Raw genomic sequence first — 25,335 nt, forward strand, 5'->3', positions numbered from 1 at the left:
CGAGCGTGATGCATTCAGTGTACTGTGGGAAACAATATCACTCTGCCTCGAATGCTTAGTAATCTTAAAGGGGAGAGCACAACCCAAAACAATACTCTATTAAACTGATACACAGTACACAATTTGATATGTATTTGTTGTAAATGTAATCAAATTATGGAAATAACCTCAATCTGAGGAAAATAAGAATCTACAAACTGAAACTTCACAAAAATCTCATCTTATACAAAAGACCTGCTTCCTGTTAGCACCATCAGAAATGATGGATTCAATAAACCGATCCAGATACAAACTAACAAACTGTCTGGTTTCTTCAACTTTCACTCAGGAACAAAAATCTGCATTTAAATTTAAATGAAACAATGATTTGATATTTAGCGTGATAATTATCATGATAACACAGTTTTCCATACTGCCCAGCCCTAGATGCAGCAACAAACTCCCATCACAGACAGTGGTGTTTAGATGTGATTTTGAGCCCATGCAGTGATTCCCAGTGCAGGGCAATCATGAACAAACAAGCACAAACTTTCCTTTGTTTGAACACTGTTGGCTGAATCTATCCAATGCAATAAAACTTCAGCATCCATACAGCTACACCACAATCCCAGCTTCTGATTGAAAAGAAACTTTAAAAATTCAGCCCCTCTTTTCACACATAATGCAAACTGAAGGCCATCACCACCATTTATTATACATGCAGCATTTACAGTAGCCTCTCTTCATTGTCAGTGTCCTTTCTGTTCTATTTATTTCTTCTCTTTTGTCCTCCACACCAGAGATGGGGGGTGTTTCCATCCTGATTCAGTGGGAGGCCAGCATTGCTAATAATTCCTGGCAATCACAGAGCCAGAGTCTGATCAATAGGAGAGACAGAGGCAGCAGGCTGCCATCCAGCCCAGCTCTGATCGCTGCTATTAAGAGCTGCCTTAACCGCTAACACCACACCATCCCTCAGTGGTCTCCTCCTCCTTCCACACACCACTGACAGATGACTAATAGAGCTGTGATTATGAACATCAAATTCAAGTTTTGTTTATTCCTCAGGAGGGGTTCAAGGTTAGGACGATTGTTTGCAATCAATCATTGAATTCTTCCCATGAATGTGACATTTTCTCACAGCAGTTATTTCTTTTGCCAGCTTCCTCGAATTCTCAGATTATGAACAAAGCATCCAGAATGCTTTCTGCAGCAACCCATTCCCATTGTAATCCACAACATATGCCCAATCTCTGAGGCCATAACAGTTCAGTTGTTTCCAGAGGAAGCTTTGCTTACAGAAACCCACTGGCAAACAGATGGAGGGCCAACTGGAAGTGCTTCCTAGTGAGAGAAAAAAAAGAATAGAAAGCACAATAAAATTTTAGCACATAAAACAAACGTGGCTTGTGTTTTGAAGCTTTCCATGCCAGGTGTTTCTTTCATCCTTCATTACATAATTCATGTACAGTTCAGATAGAAAGCCAGAGGTGATATACATGTGTGAGGGTGCAGCAATTAGCTCTTATCCATTATAAAACCACGCAAGATGTCACAGAAAGGTGGAGTATATTTATGTTCAGGGCAGGAAATAAGTGTTTGCAGACTGAACTCAGATGTCAGGCTGTGACCCTTAAATGGCTCGGGTGTCCAATAGCCTCATGGTGTATTATGTTCACACTTATCTTTTATCACTGATAATTCTTGTGTATCAAATGCTACATGTGCATTAATGGTAATGTAGAATTTGGTCATTTGTGGTCGTGATGGTTGGTGCTTGTGTTTTTATATGTTTAATGCTTTTTTTCTTTGATAGTTTCTTCATCTCCTAATACAGTGGGCAGAAATTGGGTCCAGAACAAATGTCCCTATGAAGACCATCAAGTTTTTCATATTGTATGTTTTCATATGATTTGGTGTAATTTTGTAATGCATGGCATTTCAACATGAGGTGATGAAGCGTAACGTCATGTAATGTGACATGACGTAACATAGCGCAGCACAATGTAACAGTGCAGCGCATGTAGTGCAGCAAAACAAGGCGCAGTGTAACATAATGTAACATAATGCAACGAGACGTAACACAACATAACGCAACAAAACTTAACACAACGGCATGCAATGTTACATAACGCAATGAACTATAACACAATGTACCATAACACAATGTACCATAACGCAATGTAACATAACGCAACACAACACAGTGCAACACAACATAATGCAACGCAACGTAACGTAACGTAACGCAACGCAACGCAACGCAACGTAACGTACCGCAACGTAACGTACCGCAACGTAACGTACGACAACGTAACGTACGACAACGCAACGTACGACAACGCAACGTACGACAACGCAACATACGACAACGTAACGTACGACAACGGAACATACGACAACGTAACGTACGACAACGTAACGTACGGCAACGTAACGTACGGCAACGTAACGTACGACAACGTAACGTACGACAACGCAACGTACGACAATGCAACGTACGACAACGTAACGTACGACAACGTAACGTACCGCAACGTAACATAAAGCAACGTAACGTACGACAACGTAACGTACGACAACGTAACGTACGACAACGTAACGTACGACAACGTAACGTACGACAACGTAACGTACGACAACGTAACGTACGACAACGTAACGTACGACAACGTAACGTACCGCAACGTAACATAAAGCAACGTAACGTACGACAACGTAACGTACGACAACGTAACGTACGACAACGTAACGTACGACAACGTAACGTACGACAACGCAACGTACGACAATGCAACGTACGACAACGTAACGTACGACAACGTAACGTACGACAACGTAACATAAAGCAACGTAACATAAAGCAACGTAACATAAAGCAACGTAACGTACGATAACGTAACGTACGACGTAACGTAACGTACGACAACGTAACGTACGACAACGTAACGTACGACAACGTAACGTACGACAACGGAACGTACGACAACGTTACATACAACGTTACATACAACGTTACGTACAACGTTACGTACAACGTTACGTAACCTATTGTACTGTATTGCACCACATCGTATTGTATTGTATTTTGTTGTATCGTATCCTAATCCTACCCACATCATTCTATCCTTGCCTAGGGTATTGTACATTTATAGCTTCATATTGTATCTTGTTATAATGTATTATCATATCGTACCTTATTGCATTTTATGTCATCTTATTGCTTCATATTACTTCCTGTTGTATTGCAGCATACCGCTTTATATCATACCCTGCTCTATTGTGCCCAGCTCTCCTCTAGACATTGGATTCTGTCTTTGTACACCATTTCGAATTAAATTCATGCAAGAGGCTACTGCTTTAAAATAGCTTAGTAATAGTTTTTTCATTAGTCAATCTAGGTGTAGTGTTATTTTACTTTTTCAAGCTGTTCCACTTGATCATTCTAGCATAAATTTTGTGTTATACTTCTTAGATCTTTGTCCATCATGCAGTCTTACATTTTGAAAGGTGGATAAACAGACGATTTGTAGCAGCTCTGTTCTGCCCTAGGGATTACAGTCCATCCTCTCAACACTTATTTTCAGTGCCGTAGAAAAGATTAAGCTTTTTACTCTGCGTTTGCTTCACGTACCTACAAACATTATTCTATCAAACAGACTAATCCTTTGTTTTACTTCCTCCTTAGCAAAAACAACTCCCCTATTTACACAAAGGGACATGCAGGAATGTCTTCCAACACCTAAATGAATGCTATACATCTCATTACAAAGAGGATTTAGCCCCAAATTTAGTAAAAGGACCAAGATCAGAGCTGAGTGCCTAATCCTTCTCTAGCCTGTAGCTGAGCCCTATTGATGAGTCCTTCTCTCCTGAGAGGTGCAGGGAATCAATCGGCAAACAGCATCATTGATCCTGACTGCTTTGAAGTCATGTCTCTCCCAGCCAGAGATCCCCACTGTCACAGAAACCCCTCTGTCCCTGTGCTGCCTCGTCTTGTTAATGGCTGTCATAAAACTCCAGCCCTGTTAGCAGAATTTGTAGCTGCACAGAGCTGTATTGAGAGTTAGCGTTCAAGCATGAATCATATAATAGTTTCTTTTATGCTTCTATCAATGTGACCACAGTGACAGGAGGTTTGCAGTTATAGCTTAGTTAAAAAACGTTTATAGCAGAGGTAATGTTCACAGGATAGATGTCCAGCAGTGTGTGTGTAATTACTGAGAGGATTTGGGGAAACAATGAGTCCAAATGACGAGGTATAAAGTCTTAATAATCTGAGTTTTCACTGCAGTAACATGTCCCAGATGTGTATTGCAGGGCCCCTGGGGAAGTTTTCATCAGTGACATCATCACAGCGGTCCAGACAGTCATGGGCACCCATCCGACAAACAGGCCACCGTATCATTATGTGGTTCTCTGCAGGACTCTTCTGTCTCTCTTAAAAACCATTTGTAACAGAAGAGAGATTCAATACGGCCAGAGGTGTGGAAATCCAGCCTCTTCCAGCATCCAGATAGTTATCGTTTGACTTAGAGAAATGCAACAAAGCGAGCCAGTGCTGTTTCCCAAAACCTCTGCCTTCAATTTTCTCAGGAACAAGAATTTTTTTTTTTCCTTTCTGGAAGCTCCTATTCGTCCCTCGGCCACAATGTGCTGACAGAAGCAGTTATAACAGCTCCCAATAATGTGAGCGTTTCCACCGGTGAGCACAATGAAAGGCTTCTGGAAGTCTTGTCAAATCCATTTATTTTACAACACTAGACTACAGCGGAGAAGACACAAAGGGTTTTTTTATTCCATGGTTCAATAGTGAAATTCATTATTGCTCTGATTTTGGCCTAGTTTTTACAAAAAAAAATGTGGTGTGTGTGTGACAGTCAAGGTTTTATATTATGAGTATTTAGAGAATTTAGTGCTTGCTGCAGCTGCTTTAGCATCAGTAGCATGAAAGCCAAATAATAAAAAATAAATTTCAAGAGAATTGAGGCTTTCTATTTGATTTGATTAAATAGAGATTTGAAAAAAAAAAATGTATGTGTTGGAGTACTTCCAGCCTGGTCCTGTTCCAACATCATAAAATAATTATTTGGGTTCTTCTGTGTGCTGAAGATCTTCCTCCTGAGTTCAGCATTGGATTGTAAAACTATATATAACTCCCATAGAAAATCTGAAAAAGAAAGTGCAATTGCAGAAATGTTTTCATGTTTTTATTTAGTTAACCCAGATAATCAATTATGTTGCAACCCTTGAATCTACAAAGAAAGCTACCATGTTTCTACTCTACCGGTGCAGGCCAATTATCCCATCTTAACACTCAAACAAAAGCCAGTAAGTTATCTCCTTTTAGGATACAGTTTTTCCCCCTGGCATCTTACCGCAGTCTAAACCAGAGCCATATGTTACATGCTGAATATGGTGACTGTATCAAACATCCAAAGTGCATCTTTGTGCTGTCATGTGTACTCTCCTCCACTGTACACGCTGACAGAGAGAGAAGCCAAACAGCCCTGAGCTCAGCTCATTAGGAGCTCTCTGTGTTGTGCCCTGTCAGGCTCACTCTGCCAAGGTAAGATGTTCATCTCCTCCGAGAAAGGAGGAGACAGCACGGAGGTTTGAGGGGAAGTGCATTGTGTGTGTGCAAGTGGAAACAAGGGGAACATAACAACAGGCTTGCTATAAAAAGATTTTTGTCCATTTCAAAAGAGAGAACCACCTTTTAGTGTGGTGATGTGAGTCATGAAGCAGCATTATTTCGCTGGAAGGCTGAGCTGAAATGTCCTAAAGTGAAACATTTAATGTCAACAGCTGCTCTCTAGCGAATGTTGACCTCTGACCTGCAAACTATGCAAGGGTTTTCAAATATGCAATCTATAAAGTGTCCAGTTACATTATAGTAAGTGTTTTAAAGCTTCCTAAAATAGGTTTATACCGGGAATGACACTCTCACAACCGTTTATACATTCCTAAAAATCTTAACACACTCTTTAAATTCAGCCTGCAGCACACTGGTTATGGAGTACAAGTCCTTGTCTGCACTACACCCACCTTACAAAGCATACATGCATGTGATTCTACATTCCTATCCATGCATTTGGTTGGGTGACAGCAGGAATAAATGACCGGCAGGAGCATAAGCCACTGCAGAACCCCTTGGCGCCTATTAAAGCACATCGGAATCCTCTGACCTTCCTGACATTTTACATGTAGATGTATGCTGCTCTCGTCTGCTCGGCAGAGCCTTGCATAGATTATTGATCTCACCCTAAGATCTTTGGAGGCCACAATTATAGTTATGGAAAAACAAGGTTTTTGTTTGTGTGTTTTTTCAGTTCAAGATAGATTGAATTGAAAAAAATGGGAGCCGTTCACAGGGACTATTTCTAAGGGACATATCATACAAATGATGACCTTTCTACCACCTTTCTTCTATCTATCTAAAGAATTCTCAGTTGTTCCCATTAGGTCCCCTCACTATGAATACTGAGCTCTGGTCCTGACTTGACTCTCCTCTAATGAGAATATTCTGACATGGCAAAGGTGTGATCTCCTCTTCCTGCTGTGTCACTTCAGAAATCAAGGGTTAGTCTTTGGTTACACAATTTGTTAGCATATTTCATTATATAGGATTTGAAATGGAGAGAGGCAGTTCAGTGAGCCTTGTTTCAGTTACATATTTGAATTATAAATGACAGAACAGCCCTGATAGCAGCTGATGTTGAACATGAGAATGCTCTTTTTAATTATATGCACATAAGGCCACTCTGTAATTGAACATTTGTGCACATTATACACTGTTTAGAGTGAGTTACTGAAACAAGTATGGTACTTGAGCATAATGTTATGTAATACAGTAGATATGAATAATAAATGCTCACTTAGCAAAGTATCTGTGAGACTTTTCTGTTTCATTGAAGCTGCTCTGCAGATTCTTCAAATCAAGCAACATTTGTTTTTTTAAATGAAGTTTCTGCATGTGGACCAAGTGGCAACCTCCGGTCTAAAAATATGAGTCCATTGCGGAAGTGATAAAAACTGCAGTTCATCGAGGATCCGCTTGAGGCTGACGCCGGAAGTACCGGAAACCACATACACATGAATGGGAAAAAGGCGATCTTGTGTAGTCTGGATAGCTCATTTCTCAGGAACACTGTAGTTGTTGGCTAGGAGGCTAAAAGCCCGCCTCGTTATGTCGCAATCGCTCCACAGCAGCAATATGGCTGCCACCGCCGATTGGCCTCAAAACAGCGCTTCACAAACAGATGGGTGAAGTCACGGACTACTAGGTCCATATTTTATACAGTCTATGATGTGGACAAATTTGTTAAAGCTCCTGTAATGAGTTTTTAGCTGCTCACTTAACAGACTGAAGCTAATATTGATGCACCTTTATGCCCTACGGAAGCATACAAAACCATTAGCTTTAAGACTAGCTACTGTTATTACAACATAATATTAGAGTAATGAGAATAAGTCAGATATTTATAAGATTAAAGTCCTAAATTTATGAAGAAAATAAAAGTCACAACAGTTAAGATTAAAGCCATACATTTATAAGACTAAAATTCAAAATTTACCAAATTTAAGTTGTAAACTTATCAGTCCAAAGTCATAATTTACAGCTATTAGCATGTATGTTATTCTGAACAGGGAGGTCAGAAGAGCAGCAAGCCACCCAACCAAAATTAGGAAGGTGTGAAGCATCTTGTGAAGTTATACTTCAGAAAAGCTCTAAAAAATGACAGAATTGCTTCTGCAACTGCTGTTAGTCCTTAGCTTCATAATGGTGCGTTCACACCAAACGCGAATAGAATCATTCGCGCGAATGAAGTACATGTAAAGTCAATGCAGAGGCGCGAGTAGACGTGAGTAGAGGTCTGGCGGCGCGTATCATTTTTTAACATTTTTTTCTTTAAAACACATAACATACACATGCACAGGAATAAATCAGCGGAAAACAAGGGTTACCACTGGGGGGGCACCTCAATCCGCACAAATAGATAGTTTTCTATAGAAGCTTCAATCTGTAATAGATCATTTTCAGCAGGTTGGAGAATGTTTGGACAGTTTGTTTTGTAACCACGCACATAAATCAAATTTGTCACACATGGCACACATGATCATTTTGTGTATTGTGTGTTGTAACATTGACTTTTTAGGTTGATTTAAATATAATCAGCCACATGTCTGATTTCATTGTGAAAGCTGCACATTTATTGTCTGATGTAAATCTTTGAATCTCTATGAGGACTTGTGCAAACACATTCTGTTCGATACTGACTGAATCACATCCTGACAGCCTGTACACGAGAGGATATGTGAACCATCACATCCCCTGTAATCAACTTCTGATCTGATCCAACCTAAGCGTGTCTTAGAGATCAGTACTCTTTACTCCCTCTCTCTTGAAAGATTGCTCTCACATGCATTGGTGTGCCTTTACAGATACAGGCGTCTCTGTGAACAACTTTTACAGTCAGAGTCTGTTTTAAGCCCCTGTCATTCTGCTGGTAGCAGCCAGCCGCAGCAATCCCAGCCTGCAGTGAGTTGTTTATTTGAAGGAGGCAGTCGATGGCACAGATTGCCCGGTGAGGCTGTAATTACACTGAAATCTGAAATGGCAGCTCTTGGAAATGGATGAACTGGTCAATAAGTCACACAGCAGCCTTCCAGTGTAAACCTCGTGTTCGTACATCTGGTGATTCTCACTGCTCCCAGCAATTAATACTCCGCAGAGACGAGACAGTAACAACTGACTGTTGTGGGGCGAAGAGAAATAGAAAGTTGTTTTATAAATCAATGTTAGGGTTTGACTCTGTCAGGGCAATTGCTCATATATCTCTGGCTGTTTGTTTGAGCTGGGGGTTAATTGGGTGTTTTGTCATTCCTCCGTTTTGTCTTTTATCAGAGGGATGACAGAGGGAAGTGGTTTAATATCAACACCCTACGATGTGGATACACTATCTCTTTCAGGACCAAGAGGTCATACCGCTGATTCTAAGAATGTGTCAGTTATGTTCTTTAATAACTCAATATATCTATAAAACGTCAGATGTAGAAAAAAGAGCCGTCATAAGTTCCCAAAGGCAAAGGTAACAGTCAAAGACCCTGTATTTTTAACAGAGGAAACTGAGCAACTTGGTCCAATCAGTCTGAAGCATTTAATTAGTACAAAATGATATAAAAATTGCTAATTGATGTTATGAATAAAAATAATTGTAAATAAACACAAGATACTGGTGCTCCAATAAAAAAGATAAGCATAAAGTCAATTAGCCATCCCAATACCTTTGTATGTCCTACTGATGACTTAAGTAACCCACCACATAGTCACCAAAGACCAACACAACTCACAGCATTACTATGTTGAACAGACCCAGGCCCTGTTCAGGCAAGCTAGCCAGGCTGCATAACTTACTACCTAGACTACCATATGGCTTCTTATGTGTCCCTTAAGGTGGGCAGTGGCACCAGCACTTCTCTTAAAGGAGCACCTCTCTTTATTGGTGTTTAATCGAGTTAGGCGACACCTCAGGAAGACTTGCCAGTTAGCTCTGGCGTCCCATAACACCCCCTCCCCTTTTTGGCTGTACCCGCATCATATGCACACGCATAAGCCTATTTGGGTTAGAGATTGACCTCCCCAAGCTTCCCTATCTATATGGGGGAATAAAAGGGAAAACCATGAGAGTCAGTAGCAAGATGCTAAAAAGAAGACAGGAAAGGCAGAGCCAGGGTCAGCCTGTTTTGCCTGTAGCCCTACCTCAACCAGGTTAGGCTGTACGCTCTACCTCCCCATGCCATTCGGTTTTCATGTGGGAATAGAAAAGAAAAAGAAAAAGAAAAAGAAAAAGAGAGAAGAGTCAGTAGAGAGATGCTCAAAAAAAGGACAGGAAAGGCAGAGTCCAGGACAGAAGCCTGTTTTGGCTGTAGCCCCACCCCAACCGGGTTAGGCTATATACTCTACCTCTCCATTCTCCCCTGTTTTCATGAGGGAATATAGAGAAATTAAAGACAGAATAATCAGTAGAGTTGCTAACAAGAGGAAGAGAAGCCTGTTTTGGCTGTATCCACACCCCAACCTTCCTGCTCTACCTCCCCATGCTCCCCCATTTTCATGTGGAAAGAGACAAGCGCGATTAAAGATTAGTTGAAAGGTTTTCTTTTACTTTAGTTTATGTCTTACTGGCATTATTTATCATCATTCAGATCCACTAAATGTTTTACTTCTTTACCAGACATCTCCTTTGGATTTATGAAACTAAATACTGAACACCTACTGAGTTCCAGCTTTAATGAAAGTAGTAATATTAAAGTCCTCACGGGTTTCAGGAGGGTTACAGGTACATAGACATGTACCTGAAGGGCTCTTTGACTGGCTTCTCTTGGATCCAATTACCGCCACTCTGCATGACTCTGCATCTGTGTGCTGAACCATGACGGCCAGTAAAACAAGGCACTGATGTCACCACCCAGCAACAGTCGTCCACCCCAACCCCCACTGAAGACAAGTGGGACAAAATCTGCCTCCCAGATAGAAAAAGCTGTCTTAAGAGATGGACCTTTGCTTTGGTCTCTGCATGTCTAACCTCTGTGGATCGCTCTGTTTCAGTATGCCCTGTATTCTCAAACATGCATTGCTGTAATTGATGATGAATTCTTATGGAAGTGCAGAAAGAGCTGGAGCAGGACTTAATGCCAATGGGGGTGCTGGAAACTGGGGCAGAACTTAAGCTTTAACTTTATCTGAAAACATCCTGTTTTTAAGGCACTTTATTTTGCCTCACAACTCTGAATTCTAAGCTAACAAAGATATTTTCTTTAAATTAAGTCACATGTAGTTTAGATCTGTATGTGACACAGGCACATTTCCTCTCTTAGAACTCCTTCAGTCTTCACATCACTTCATTGTCAGTATTGTACAGTGAGTCCCATGAGAGTGTGAATGCATGCGTTATGATTTTAATGAGTTTAGCAGTCATCCGTGGCATATACAGAGCTTCTGTGGTTTGAACCTGCTTATTATTCATGACTTCCTGGTAACTGAGATTATGCTTTGTTGCTGCACAAATTAGACACCACGAGCGGCTAACTGAACTAAACAATGATTTCAAACCATCAGAATCAAACACTCCTATTGTTTAATTAAAAGTTTTTCTGCGTCACAGGCTTGATCTCCTACCAAGCGGCCATTAAACTGCCCTCTTTAAGATATCACTTTCCTCTCCTCCAGGCGTGACAAAGCGCTTTCACCCTGCTCGACCTTGTCCTTGTATCTCAGCTACTTAACCGCTGCCGGCACATTTTTACAGGAGCACAGATGTCTGTCGAAGGGGCTGCAGGGCAACACGAGAGAGCATCGTAAAATGAATAGAGTTATATATTTATTTGCTTGTTTATTTAGTCGCTCTGCACTTCCTCTGTTGTCTCAAAGAGCGAGACATGGCAGCAGTGTGCCCAAGGGAGGCAGGACAGGGGGGGAGTGAAGATTTGTGAGTGAGGATGCTTGAGTGGTTACAGCAGTGAGGCATGTTGTCATACATTCAAAGACTATACGTGTGAAATTAGTAACATGCTGCTGATTAAAAAGCTTTATGATCAAGCATAGGAATAAAAGCAAAACTGAACATAAGAGAAGGTGAAGGAAAAAGGAAAACAAGTGGAGGAGACAAAGAAATAAGATGTACTTTCTAATATATGTCCTTTGTTAACTGTCCATTTCACTTCATCTCCACATGTAAGGAAGACTCTGGCAGCGCGGAAGCAGCAGCAGATGGTACTGTCACCTGGAGTGCATGTGTAATGATAGATGGCCACCTGCGCTCCGCTCCTCGAACAAAACAAGTTCGGATCTCAGTTTTTTTTACACTTACAAGTTAGAAATGTGAATAAAATTGGCTAAAGCTGCTCCAACGTGCTCCTTCTAGTTGCTAAGGAGATTACTGAGCCAAATCTACTAGAGCGGCTGATCAAACGTGTCCGCTGTGCAGAAATACAGACACTTATAAATCACTTTAATCTCAATGCTCGGGGATAATCCCTATAAAGTGATGCTACACGCACAAGTTTGCACACAGGCTTGAAACTTCCAGATCTTTTTTTTCATTAATTCTACTGTCATTTTACCACAGAGCACACAAGTTGGTGCTTATCTTCTCTGATTTTCTTGAGGGGGCACCACCACCAAACAGGAGGTTTTAAAAAAAATATCTGCCAGCTTGCGATTACATTTTTGTGTGAAAACATAAAAAAAACACTATTTTTCAACCCGTAAACGTATCCAAACATCATTAGAGACTTCAGAACCGAAATTACTACTCAAGTGCACTTGTTTGAGTTTGATTTAGGATCCAAAAAAGAAAGACAGTGGGTTAATTTTGCCAAATTGACAGATTATGAGAGCAGAATATTTTCTCAATGATTTCATTTGAGAAGTTTTCTCCTTCTGAGAAAACAGAACAATTTGAAGGTCCCATATTATGTAACTCATATATTCTATATTCTGTCCCAGCACCAGAAGGCCAAAGAAAACAGAGGTTGCTTTTTGTTCTTCAGCTATAGTTAGTGCTAATTTGTTTGTTTTTCCCAACCACTACACTTCAGACTGCTTCAACGAGGGCCAACCACATAAATTTACACTCAAAACGCAAGAATAGCTCAAACTACAACCCAAAGACATGCTGTTGTAACATCAACTCTCATGGGGTGTTCACACCAAACATGTATAAAATCGTTCCCGTGAATGAATTACACGTGAGTAGTGTTCTGGTGGCGCGAAGTGGGCGGCGCAAATGACGCAAATTCATTTGTGCAATTGATTATTAGAGTTGACCTATCTGAACTCCAGCGAATCTATGGCGGCGCAATTGCCAATCAGCGTGTAGAACACCAGGTGACGTGAGGTGTGACGTATCGACCAGCGGAGATTTTGGAATATATGGGACACTTTGATTCTATCTCTGTGCAGCGTCCCCAAACTCTGTGACTCTACCTGTTTTTATGGGATCAAGAATAAACAGGAGCTCACTGTGAGGGCAGAGAGTGAGGAAGATTATCTGGAGAGGTGTGAAAAACTTTGTCTGTCAGGTATCAGTTGTAGTAGGAAGTTAGCTCTGCCCGTTTAGGTCAATGTCCGCGAGCCCAACCTTGTTTGATAACAACAGACTAGTGTGGCGCCCCCCCCCCGCCGGATCATATGTGTGTTGTACTGATGCAGGTTCTTCTGGAGCGCTCGCCGTTTGTTTTGGTATTTTTCTGTCTCTGCATCAGTTTGTACCACTCAGGCAGCCAATCAGTGCAGTGCTCCATTATAGCATCCACTCCACAGAGGCAGGAGAGTCTTGCTTGAAAGACAACTGGGATGTGATGTTATAGCTAAAAATAGCATTAAATGGGACCTTTACAACTTTTTTGATGATTTTGGAAGAGCATTAAAGTTCCTTAATTTGTATTACTTGTATCCTTCTGGGAAATACAGTTTCCATAACAGTGATTTTCAACACTGACTCATACTCTTGAGGGAAATGCACTATATATTTCTCATACATAGTCTGCTTTAATCTCTTTTGGCAGCTTAAATCAATCCTATCAGCATAAGGTGTTGCTTGGAACATCTGTGCTCGTGTTTGCATACCTGCTTACCGAAGGAATCATCCAAATATCCATCTGCCGGAGAAATGGAGTCTTTACAGTGCTCTGAAACCTCTCTGGTCCAACAAAAGAAACCACAGATCATATATTCTACTCTGTTTCCAGTCTCCCTTTATCGTCTCTCCAAAGTAAAGAGGGAGAAGAGGAGGAGGAGGGAGGGGTCCTTAGAGAGCTGTCATCCATTGCCATCCATTATCTCTGTGGCCGGCTGTGGATGGCTAAGCACCATCAGCCTGCAGAGCACAGTGGGATTCAGGGTTAGCAGGGCTCCCAGTCAGGACGGCTCTCTCACACCGCTGTAAGCCTCCCGGGCCTCCCTGTGGACGGCACCACGCTGGTGAAAAGACGACATCCAGCACCCCCACCTCCTCCTCCTCCTCCTTTCTCTCCACTATAAACCCAACAAAGAGCAGTTAACTCACAGTGGAGTCAGAGTGCCTGAGTTCATTAAGCTGCAGACTTTTGTGAAATTATAGTCCCAGTTCAAGTTCATTTCAGTTCACCTGGTTGGAAGATATAATTTTCTGAGAAGCCCCCTTTAATCTCCTGCCAGATTTACTTTAATCCACTGCTGTATGCCTGAATTTAACATCAGCAGGGTTTGTTTAAGTCGACAGGTCCTGAGTTGTTTGTATTTCTCAGAAATCACCACAGAAAAAGTGATAAGGCGCATTCAACTGCGAGCTCACCGAAATATTCACAGCACATTATTCTGTGCTTTAACTCACAAGACCAAAGTGTACTTTGAAAACTTAACCCCTTAACTGTTAAATAATATGTAATTTTTGGAGTGAATTCACCCAAAACCTATTAATTTCACTCTACCCTACTGTGATATTTCATAATCTAAGTGCACTGTCAGATGTATCGACTGGTAGTGTTCTATAAATACTGCTTTTCGTACCTAAACAATGTAACTAACTGTAAATAATGATGTAATGAGCCTGTGCGTCAGTCTTCTATTTAAAAGAACGACTATTCAAGATTAGTTTTTCATTTTTTAAGGGTTTAGATTTACTTACTTATATAGGTTACTATATTCTTGTGCTATACAACAATATGGTATGATGGTCACACCTAGACACTTGGCTCCACCCCTGGCATTTTCAATATGGCGATTGCCATCGTTGAGCTTCTGCTGCCTCTACTGAAACCAGTAGGTGACACAACTGAGACTATTTTATACAATCCGTGGTTGTAATTTCCAAATAAGTGGACTTAATACTATGATGCAGTTTTAAAAAAAAGTTTTTTTACCCAATAATACAAAAAAGGGTGCTTAATTTTAGTTTATACTAGTTTATAACAAACTAACTCTCTATTCTTTATTCTTTATTCTTTATTCGGATCCCCATTAGCTTCCACAATGTGGTCGCTAGTCTTCCTGGGGTCCACACATAACAATAGAAAACAGTAATTTACAATCACAATTCAAAACATCTTAAAAGATATAATAAAATATTGCTGAACATGAAATAAGCCATAGCAACCCTGAGAAAATAATCTAAAAGAGAAATAGAAAATAATACAAAGATTACAGAAACAGTCAGAAGATCATTTTTAAAAGAGATTTTGATCTTGAGTTTTCTATTAGCGATGGGAAGCATATTCAATGTACTAATTTGTACTTAAAGCTACTGTAGGGATTTTTTACCTCTTTATGAGCCACATAAGCTAACTAGAAGCGGAAATATTTTTAATTCTTGTATACTTCATTGAACAAGTTGTGTCAGAGGAAGCGATTGGCAGCAAAGATTTACAGCGAGTTGCACAGTAAAATATGAAATAAGCAGAATGTTATCATTTTGTTAGAAAACACTGCTTAAAGATTTACAGAACAAATGGGCCATGAGTTGAGGTTTACCACTTTGTCCACAGGGGGCGCCGAAAGTGACCCAAATCTAAGGCTGTAAGGTTGCTTAAGTCTGTGCAAGTCCCAGAATAAAACACAGTGACAGCTGTGAGAGTTGGTCTCTTCAGCTTCATTGAGTTTTTACCATCTTGCAGCGATGTTACAATAAAACAAAAGCAGTCAGTCACTCTTTACAGACACCTATCATTTCACCATTCAGTAAATCGTTTGTATCTCTGCCGTTATTATGCTTCGTTTTAATTACTGCACAGCCAAAATAATTTTCCATGGAAAACCCCCTTCAGGTTTTTAATGAAGTGAGCGGCACTCGTGGGAGCTGAAGGCTGGATGCAGACAGGAATGCATGATTAATCCTCAAAAACGCCTCTGGAATGCAACTGCTTGGTCTCCATCCAATTTGGGATCAAAGAAACAGAGAAAAAAAGAAAAACAGTGCACTTGTCCCGGCAGAATAATTGTCTTTGATATGATTAATCATTTAATGGATGTGATACTGCATGTCTTACTGGTCCTCATAAATCAGTTCTGCTGCTCGGGTTGTATCATGTATGGAGGTGTTACATTCGTAAGATCACGAGGAGTGTTGTAAGTACATTGTTCTGGATTAATTTTTCAAATTGCGGTCACAAAATGATCTGCTATGAAATTATTCTTGTACTGTTCTTGCTCCTTGCAGGATCTTTGCACATACCATCGTATAGAGCGGAACTCTTTTGGAATCAAAGTTACTGGAAATCCCACATATTCCATTTAAAGCGTGTAATTCCTCATTCTTTATAATCAAACATTCACTTTGTTCCATGTTTTGGTATCTTTAGCTAGTAGCCTCCTCCTCTTCAGAGGAAAATCTTGAGTCATCAACATCTGCCCCAAAGATCAGAGCTTTGAACACGGAGCAAAATTCTCCAGAAAAGGATTGGTGATGAAATATTCATCAGGAGCATGATGACTCGAGATGAGACGGATGGGAATGTTATCAAAAAGTTAGCTGTGTAAATGAAACATACAAGTTTTGCTATCACACGAGACTTTCTTCTTTGACATTTTAACTGGGTCAACCAGAAAATAAGGAAAGCACTTGAAGCAGTAGTATATATACACTGATCTAGTCATAGTAATAAAAGCTTATATAGCACATGGGTAAACAGAAATGATGTATAAAACCTTCATAAAGTTCTGTATGGCTTTAATTTCATCCCTCTTCTTATAAAACGTCCCAGAATGCACTCCTTCTCCTGCCGTGCAGATATTTTTTACAGCAGTCCACTCTAATAACCACAGCGTTGAATGTCAACAAGCAGCAGGCCTTCACAAGAAGGAAAAGCTTCTCAAGCTTGAAACGTTTATTCTCTCTGTATTAATGATATCCACGTTTCTTGGTGTCTTCGCTCTCCCACTCACACTCCCTCAGAAATGCAATTCATAAGTTGCTGAAGCACACACTCACACCATGACCAGCTAGGTTGGATGTTTGTTGTTGTGGATGGTGTGAGAGGCATCAAATGTCCACAGCATTTTAATGAAGAAAAAGTGCAACCTTGTAGAGACACAGTTTGTAACATATGAACAAGCATACTTTTTAATGTAGGTCTAATCTCATAACCTAATAGTAAGAATCTAGAACTTACTGATATTGGGTTTGAATTAAGTGAGGGTAGCGTAGTTATTTATGGCATTAACACTTCTATGAACAAGTCAGACGATGACAGCATTTTGTTTGGGGTAGCTATTGACAGCTAATGTTGGTATGTCTTATGCATGCAGTTTCCCATTTTCTGCAGTTATCCTTAAAGCTGGGGTTGGTAGTCAGATTAAGATACACTTTTTGTTATACTGGTTAAAATGATCTTTATGTCCCGATGGCAATCAATACATAATGTGTTCTTAAAAAAGAGCGAAAAAAAAGCTGCTATCTACAGCCAGAGTAAACCTGGGAAAACACCAACCAATCCCTGCCATCAGGAGCCAATTTAGGAAACCAATCAAATCCCGTCCTGCTGTTCTGCCCGCCTCCCCATTTCATGTTTGTTTGTGTTTTTAACTTTCACTATGATAATGTTTTGGTGTTTTCTTACCACTGAGTGGCAAATCAGTGGCGCTCGTGCATGTGAGCACGTTTTGGAGTCGTTTTGGAGGAGCTCCGAGGGGAGGGGGTGGGGGGGTTAGATGGAGCCCTGAGGAAATGCTACATTCAAATTCATGCTAGTTTTCCATGACTACCAACCCAAGCTTTAAGTGCCAGCTGTTAATGATATACTTTGGCTGACCCTAATCGTTAGCCATGTGAGCTTAGCTGGCTAATTTTATATAGTGTAGCTAATTGTAATCTGCTATTGTTTTTTAGCATTGCTTTTAGAAGGATTTGAGCATCACAGCTAAAGTAGCATGTGCATGCTAACTGCTGACTCTAATGTGGATAGCAAAACATCTTGTAACTAATCATTCTACAGATTTCCAACGTTCAGAAGAAGTGAAATATTTTGTGTGAACAATATCATTATAACGTGCACGCAAGATAACCAGGTTAGCAGAAATTAGCTTGGGTGCACAAGATAAGTGCTGGTGCACAAACAATTATAACAAGTTGCCACAAGGTAATAATTTGTCCACACAATATAATTATCTTGTTGGAACAAGTTCTCATTGATAACTGTCGTGCAAAAGTTAAGTTGCTTTGTAGCACACCCCTCAGCATTTCATTTCCACATTTTTTTTGTTGTTGCATTTTTGCCACATACAGGCTGAATGCTAAGGTTAGCAGTATAACTCAGGGCTTTCAGTACTTCATGCTATGTTATAACAGTATCTGTCACTCATGGGATGCGAGATCTCAGTCTTCCTCTTTACTTTTTCTGTGGGGGATGTTAAAAAATACTCCCTTTCCAATCTCTCTGAAACCTTCTTGGAGACAAACAGCTCATAATGCACCAAGGTCATGTTTTTGTGTGAGAATATAAAGAATGTGTTGAAATGACATCTTTGCATAGCTGGGATTTATACGACCACTGGAAAATAACTTTGGAGATATACTGTCAATAGTATTATCTGTCCTATCACCTAGAATAAACAATTTATCAAGATTATGAAACCAATGTGTTTTCAAACACACTGATGTCTATCAAAATTTGATTGGCTGTACCTCAGCAGTCTTGATCGGCAGATTTTCAATCAGTTTTGAACACTTAGTTCCCCTCTGATTTATGTGAATGTTCCATGAGTCTATAAACTTTTATCAATTAATCAATCAATCTTTGTTTATATAGCGCCAAATCACAACAAACTTTTTCTCATCATTATCTCAGACGCTTTTACAAACAAAGCAGGTCTAGACTGTACTCTATGTTAAATTATTAACAAAGACCCAACATCAAGACAGGATAAGATCCAGTCCCATCTTAACCGCAGGACTCAGTCTGGTCTCATCTTAATCTACCATGAACACTTTGCAGCATTTAGCAAGTGACAGCGGCGAGGACAAACTTCCTTTTAAGAAGCAGAAACCTTGAGCAGAACCAGACTCATGTTAGACAGCCATCTGCCTTTTATAAACAATTTCAAGCCATATTTCCAGAGGCTATTCTCGGCATTAAACACAAATAAAGTCACAAATTCACACCAGTGGACAATAGACACAGCTGCTGTGTGAGCTTGTAGTTTTTCAGATCAGCGATGCAGAGCAAAGGAAGGTTTGAATCACTGTATCTGTGATGTATTTCACATTTTAGAATCAAAGCTATTGTTTATGAAACAAAGTCACATCTGCAGGGTCAAAAGGACAGATCAGGCACAGCTGTAGTCTGCATTGTGAAGGGTATACCAGTTATTTGATCCATGCACCAGTCATATAATGTGAGGGACAGCTTATTTCCTTTTAAGCTTCACTTGGTTTTTGGCCACATGGACAGTTTTAAAGCATTGCTATGCTCTGAGTGTGCTATCTGTATGACTTGAGACCCCAGGCATAGACATGCACTCATAGACCACAGAAGCTAGGTGAATCACAAACCACAGCCATTTCTCTGCACGGACAAACACACACTCGCACAAGCAGCCTCATGCAGTCCAAACACACCAATTAATTACACATCTGAGTCCGTCTAAGTATTGATTTCTCCTCTATTCCTGAGCTCAGTTGCATTGTGTCCATCTGTATGTTGCTTAAATGCTCAAACACAAACATTAGCAGTGTCACATGAATCAAAGTTCTCTGTGTAATTGGCCTCCTAATGGAATGGGATCGCATCGATTTGTGAAACTAAGTGGAGGCCTCATCTCAGACACAACACTAAACAGGACTTTAATGACGCCCTTCATCTCTGGTCCTATTATGTCGCTCTGAGTTGCAACACAAGGCTACAACAACAGAATATTCAGCCTGCTGGGACACACAAACACACTGATTTTCTTTTTTTTTTGTGGTCGGCTAGATGATGCAATCAGTTTAACCTGGCTGCAACAGAGGAGTGTGTGCATCTTGGAAGTTTTAAGGAATAAAGGCAAGAAAGTGAACTCTTAAGGCATTTTTCGACCGCAGGAACTTTACACCTGAACTACGTGCATTTCGACTGGAGGAACCAGGGTCTAAATTTAGTTCAGGGGTAGATAATCTCCCCCCTGAAAAGCCCTGCTTAGGGGGTAGTACTTTTCAAAGGTCCTGGGACTTTGGGTTGAAAGTAACAGTGTTTGTGGAGTTTACGCATTTGTTGAAACACAGAGGGAGTTCCTGGGAATGCATACTAGTTTAGTTTTTTTATTAAGATTTCAAAATATTATTTATTCTAATTTTTTTTCTCCATATGTCACTGGCCTGATTTGCACAATCTACCCGGGACTTCAGCCCGCGGTCGAAACGCAAACAACAATGGGGGCACAGGAACCTTTTAGTTCAGGGTAAAGTAGTTCTGGGGGCTAAAAGACCCCGGAACTCTTGGTCGAAATGCACCTTTAATGTAGCAAGTATTTGTTGCATAAAAGGTTCTTCTAAGCTGCTTTCTGTGGACGTAACTTGGTCCAAGTTTAAACTCAATACAAACATGGTCTCATGATTCCTAACCAACTTGTTAGCCTAATTTTTCTGGCTGAGGATGACTTGTGTTGACTCCTCAGCCCCTCCTCACTGAGTCACCCTTTCATGTTGATATTCCCCGTCTCTGTTATCGACAGTAAAGTCGAGCTGAAAGGTTCTCGGGGCGGCTCAAGCTGATGACAGGTCTCTCTCAGCTCGTTCCTGCAGGTGCTTTTAAGGAAACCGACGCCTCTGGCTGCCGCAGTGACGGAGTTCATCCATTACACGGTGTCAGTTTGATGAATGTGTAGGCAGTTTAATTATAGAGTTAGTGTTTTAATATTACCTCCTTGTTTGATGATGTTATTACCTTAGCGTGTGATTATTCACCTTTTTTCAGGTGGGGATGTTATTTCTCACACAAGTGCGGGGGATAACACAGCTTTTACTTCATGACTGAAGAGGTTTCAGTCAGCTGTGATTCAGAAAAGGCTGCTGGTGCTTAGAGCTGCCAGCCTGTCTGTCACTTGTCCTCTCTTGGCCGGCAGAGAAGTGATAGACAGGCAGCTGGCCCTGCACATGTCAAACATGTTAGTGTCTTTTTCAGCAATATGCTGGTGTTAAGAAAAGGACGTCAAATTCCACAAAAAAAGTCCTCAAACAACAACTTCATTTGTTTATTTTTGTAAGGCAGAAACCTTGTGTTGCCATTCTGCTGTTCCTCATTTGATTTTGTGCCGCAGAGTTCTTTTATAGTCTTTCTTTTGCAAGTCTTGCACGTGATGCGCTTTTGATTCGCCGTAATCAAATCAAGAATCATGCCAAAGCTATTTTTAAGACTCTCCGAAGTGAGTCAGATTAAACTCACAGATCTGAGGCGTGTTGACAGAAGCTGGTCCTGCAATCAAATCGGTGCCATTCTGTCGAAATATGTGCATGTGTGCGTACATGTTGAAGCTGCAGGTGTGTGTGTGTGTGTCAGCTGAAGGCGCTGCAGCCTGGATGGGGTCGTAGATCAGCGCAGATTTCATCTGTTTCTTGGGTAGGGCCTCTTCTTTGATGTGTCACAGTTTCAGGCTGAACATGACGAGCCTTGTCTCCCTCCTCCTCTTCAACACCACTCTTCTTTATCACAAAGCCTCATGCTGGGAAAAGGCTGGCAAAAAAAACTGGTAATTATGCCGCTACTATTGAAACAAAGAGGGGATGGGAGAAGAAGTTGTCTGTCTGTGTTTTTGTTTTCGTCAGGATGCAGATTCAGTGCAGTAATAACAGAGATTACTGAGTGTTCTGCAGAGCTTTCAGACAGAGGTAGCACTTTTTAAGAGTGTGTTGCAGTTGTTTTGATGGCAGACTTGTAACCTTGGGATAAATGTAATTGTTTGTTGACGTGGCCGGCATTTTAAAACCCCCTAGCTGGGAGACAGTTAAGACCTTGAAGGACAAAAAGCTGTGTTCAAGCTGTAATAGGATGAACCAAGCATCCACACAGCAGCGCAACTACACATGCATGCATGCAAACAACCAAGCACACACTTACTTGATGTTCCATTTGCATTCATCTTACCGCTTTCATGCACGCTTGCGGACACCCTTCGTTGCCCCGTGTAAAGTTCCTCACACATCCATCACCTGTCAGCGCAGAGAGAGTGTGAGATGATTAAGACGAATGGCTGGATGTTTTCTCAGAGCCCAGAAGAGGAAGCATGTGTGAACAAACATGTATCTTGTATAGCTGGATAGGTTTGCCGGTGTAGCCTCAGGTGCTCAGATGACCTGGAGGTTAATAGTCCGAGTCAGCATGTCAGCATTAAAAAGTCCGATGTGGAATCGTAGAGTTATGTGACTGCTCAACAGCACATGGATAACTACAAAGAAGCTTGCAACTTGGCAAAGCTTTCAATATGAGATGCTTGAAAAAAATTGTTGGGAACTTTAAGTCCTTGCAGATAAAGGATAGCAGGCCCCAAACAGGGACAGTTTCCTCTCATCTCACTTTTCTCACATTTTTTTTTTTGCACTTTTTGCGTCATGAGGTGCAGAGTCGTCTCAGGGTGTTTCAGGTGTGAAGGTCACTCTGACAGCGAGCCCCACCCTGTTTGCCAGGAACCACTGAGCCTTTCCCCTCAACAGTGTAGCCCTCAGCGGCGCCTTGCAGGTTCCATCCAGCAAACTGGGCGTGTGACCCTGGGCGCGGCTGTGGTCCCACATCGCTTGGTGTTGCCTTTTTCCCCTCCCTGATGCAGACACTTGCTTCTGCTGGTGCCGCCATATGTTTTGCCATCGACTGTCATACATGGAGGGCAGAGGTGAGAGATGCCCAGCGGTATCGTGCTGGCAGAGTGCTCCACCTCATCAGGGAATCGCACGTGCTGTGACATGTTTCCTGCTGTGGCGTTGCATTTTGACATTAGAGCATGTTTATGAATTTAACTGTGGAATAAAAACTCTCATGTCTGTTTTTTTTCTGTTCACAAAAAGATCCTTAGATATTCCTTATCTTGCCAGATCCAGTTGAAGTCTTTTGTGCTTCTTTCCCTTTTCCCATATTCATAACTAGCACTCAATCACTCAGTTATAAATGGCACAGTGATGCCACGGTTATGGAGGTAATGTTTCCTGTTGAATGAACCCTCCTTTGGGTGCTTCAGCTTCCTGCTTCCTGTCTTTGGGAGAAAATAGGACAGTGGCACAGCGGCCTGTGGAGAGAAAACAGAGGAGCTCAGTGGAAACCTTGGGGGGAAAGAGGACACCCGCTATTGTTGAATGCAGCAATAACAATATCTCAGTCAGGGGGCGCAAACACAAGTTTATGGTTCCATTATTTCAAACATTGTGAGGACAAATACACTTGTTGATGGATGTTCATGACCTTTGACCTCTAGGCAGTCTCCCTGTGGCGTTTGGGAATTCCAGCCTTTTAAATATTCCTTTCAGCTCGTATTTTGACCAGATTTACAGCATGTGTCAAGAATTCCACACTGCCGGCTGTGCAGGAAAAAAAAAAATTTTTAAGCACTGAACCTGAGGCTTCGAGTGATTTCATATTTTTCAACAGTCCTGAACGTTATTTGTACATATTTCATGTCATTTTCTTTACATTTCTCTGACATTTTCTATCCCAGCGGCTCCCCTCACTCGAGAATCCGGCCTTTGCAGCCCCTGTAAAAAGATTTTCCGAGTGTAAACATATCAGTAGCAGTGAATTTTATTCCTCAGATAGAGTGGTTGAACTTGAATCACAGTTGGCCAGGCTGAGCCTGGAGCTGAAATTCAGCTTTGGACAGAACCCAGCAGCTCGCCTGCTCCCTCGGTTATTTCCTTCTCACAGATGTTATGTTGCATTTAGGCAAAACAGAATTCAGAGCCTGAGCCGTGTTTAAAGAAGAACTTAATCCTACAGAGTCGTCTCCTACTGCAGCAGAATAATTACTGTCTGTCTCTGCATTTATGCATGGGTTTAGATGATGAATTGTACAGTCTGTACTGAGCCATAAGGGTTGCTATTATAATTCTGCAGGCATCTGTAACTATAGTGACAGACAAAGTGACTTTATACATCCAGTGTGTGTTGAATTACCTACGAAAAGCCACCGAGACCATCAGCAGTGTGACCTATGGAGAAAAAAAATATCTATCTACACATATGTCCACGCTGAAGCCCCACTCCACACAAGGGCCTTTAGCAAAATAGCAGTCCATGCATTTAAATAGGAATATTATTGTAATGACACACAGTCGCATCAAGACTCTCTCTCTCTCTCTCTGTGTACACCTGAGTGTGTCACACTGGTTTAGAAGAGGGGAGGGGTTCAGACCATAAAGCATTTGGCAGCACTCTGACAGGTTTGAGAGTCCTGCAGGAGAGACAAGCCCTAACAGTTGACCTCATGGCTTGATCTTTATGTTAATGCCAGAGAATTTATCACCACCAAGTTTGGGCCTCAGGGGCACCGGTACTGAAAGGAAATTTATGTGAGTGAAAGTGAGATGACAGAGTAAGTGTGTTGATGCATTTATTCTTTTGTATTCTGTTCCCGTCAGCAAAATAAGATCATCGGTGAGTGAGCAGGGCAGAGAAGAGTTCAAAGAAGGATGCAGAGAACACTGTGTTGGAGGTTTATTGTTGGTGGGAGTGCTGTGGTTGCTGCAAATCTGGATGTGAGGAAAACTGTGAGTGTTGATTTAATAAATGTACAGTTAATTACTGTTTGGGAGCACTGCTGCATCAGTGCGAGTTTTCGGTTTAATGGCATATTTAATTATGTACATTGGCTCAGCTGCAGTTGATTTAATCGCTACCAATTAACTAATGATTTGGAGTCAAACTGAAATTAAGTTTAATTTTTAGAGAGCTATGATTTCCTAGTGTTTGTTTTTACATATGTAAACTTACTTACTTATACCATAGATATTTTAATGAGACATAATGTTATGTATATTTTGTGTTTAAGTCACATGTTGACCCATGGCAGTTGACTAACAGCCCTGACTTTGAGGAGCTTAATTACAGAACAGCATGTGTCGGGAAAAGCCGTTCCCACAAGCTGCATCTTGTGGGAATGACAGATAACATCAGTAATATTGCTAACAAGCTTCCCTTTTCTTGGTGGAATTCAAATTTAAAAGCGTAATTTGTCATCCTGGATGTTAGATGTTTCAAAAGAACAGGTCTCTGCCTGAAAAGAGGTGGGATAAGAGGCCAAGCAAACCAAACCCAGCAGACTAGGTCGGCAGGAACCATTTAAAAAAGCTGTGTCAATGCCACAGGACAGGTTATGACACAGAGGTATGTCATTCCCCTGTCAGAAGCACCACATTGAGGTTG

The 25,335-nt window shown here is 41.1% G+C and overlaps 1 protein-coding gene across 4 annotated transcripts in view; it reads left to right on the forward strand.

Annotated features, from left to right (window-relative positions):
* Positions 1 to 25,335, forward strand: part of sash1a (SAM and SH3 domain containing 1a) — a 335,265-nt gene that overhangs the window by 187,510 nt on the left and 122,420 nt on the right. The window lies entirely within an intron of this gene.

Source organism: Notolabrus celidotus, chromosome 13, assembly GCF_009762535.1.
Source record: "Notolabrus celidotus isolate fNotCel1 chromosome 13, fNotCel1.pri, whole genome shotgun sequence".
Taxonomy (NCBI): Eukaryota; Metazoa; Chordata; class Actinopteri; order Labriformes; family Labridae; genus Notolabrus; species Notolabrus celidotus.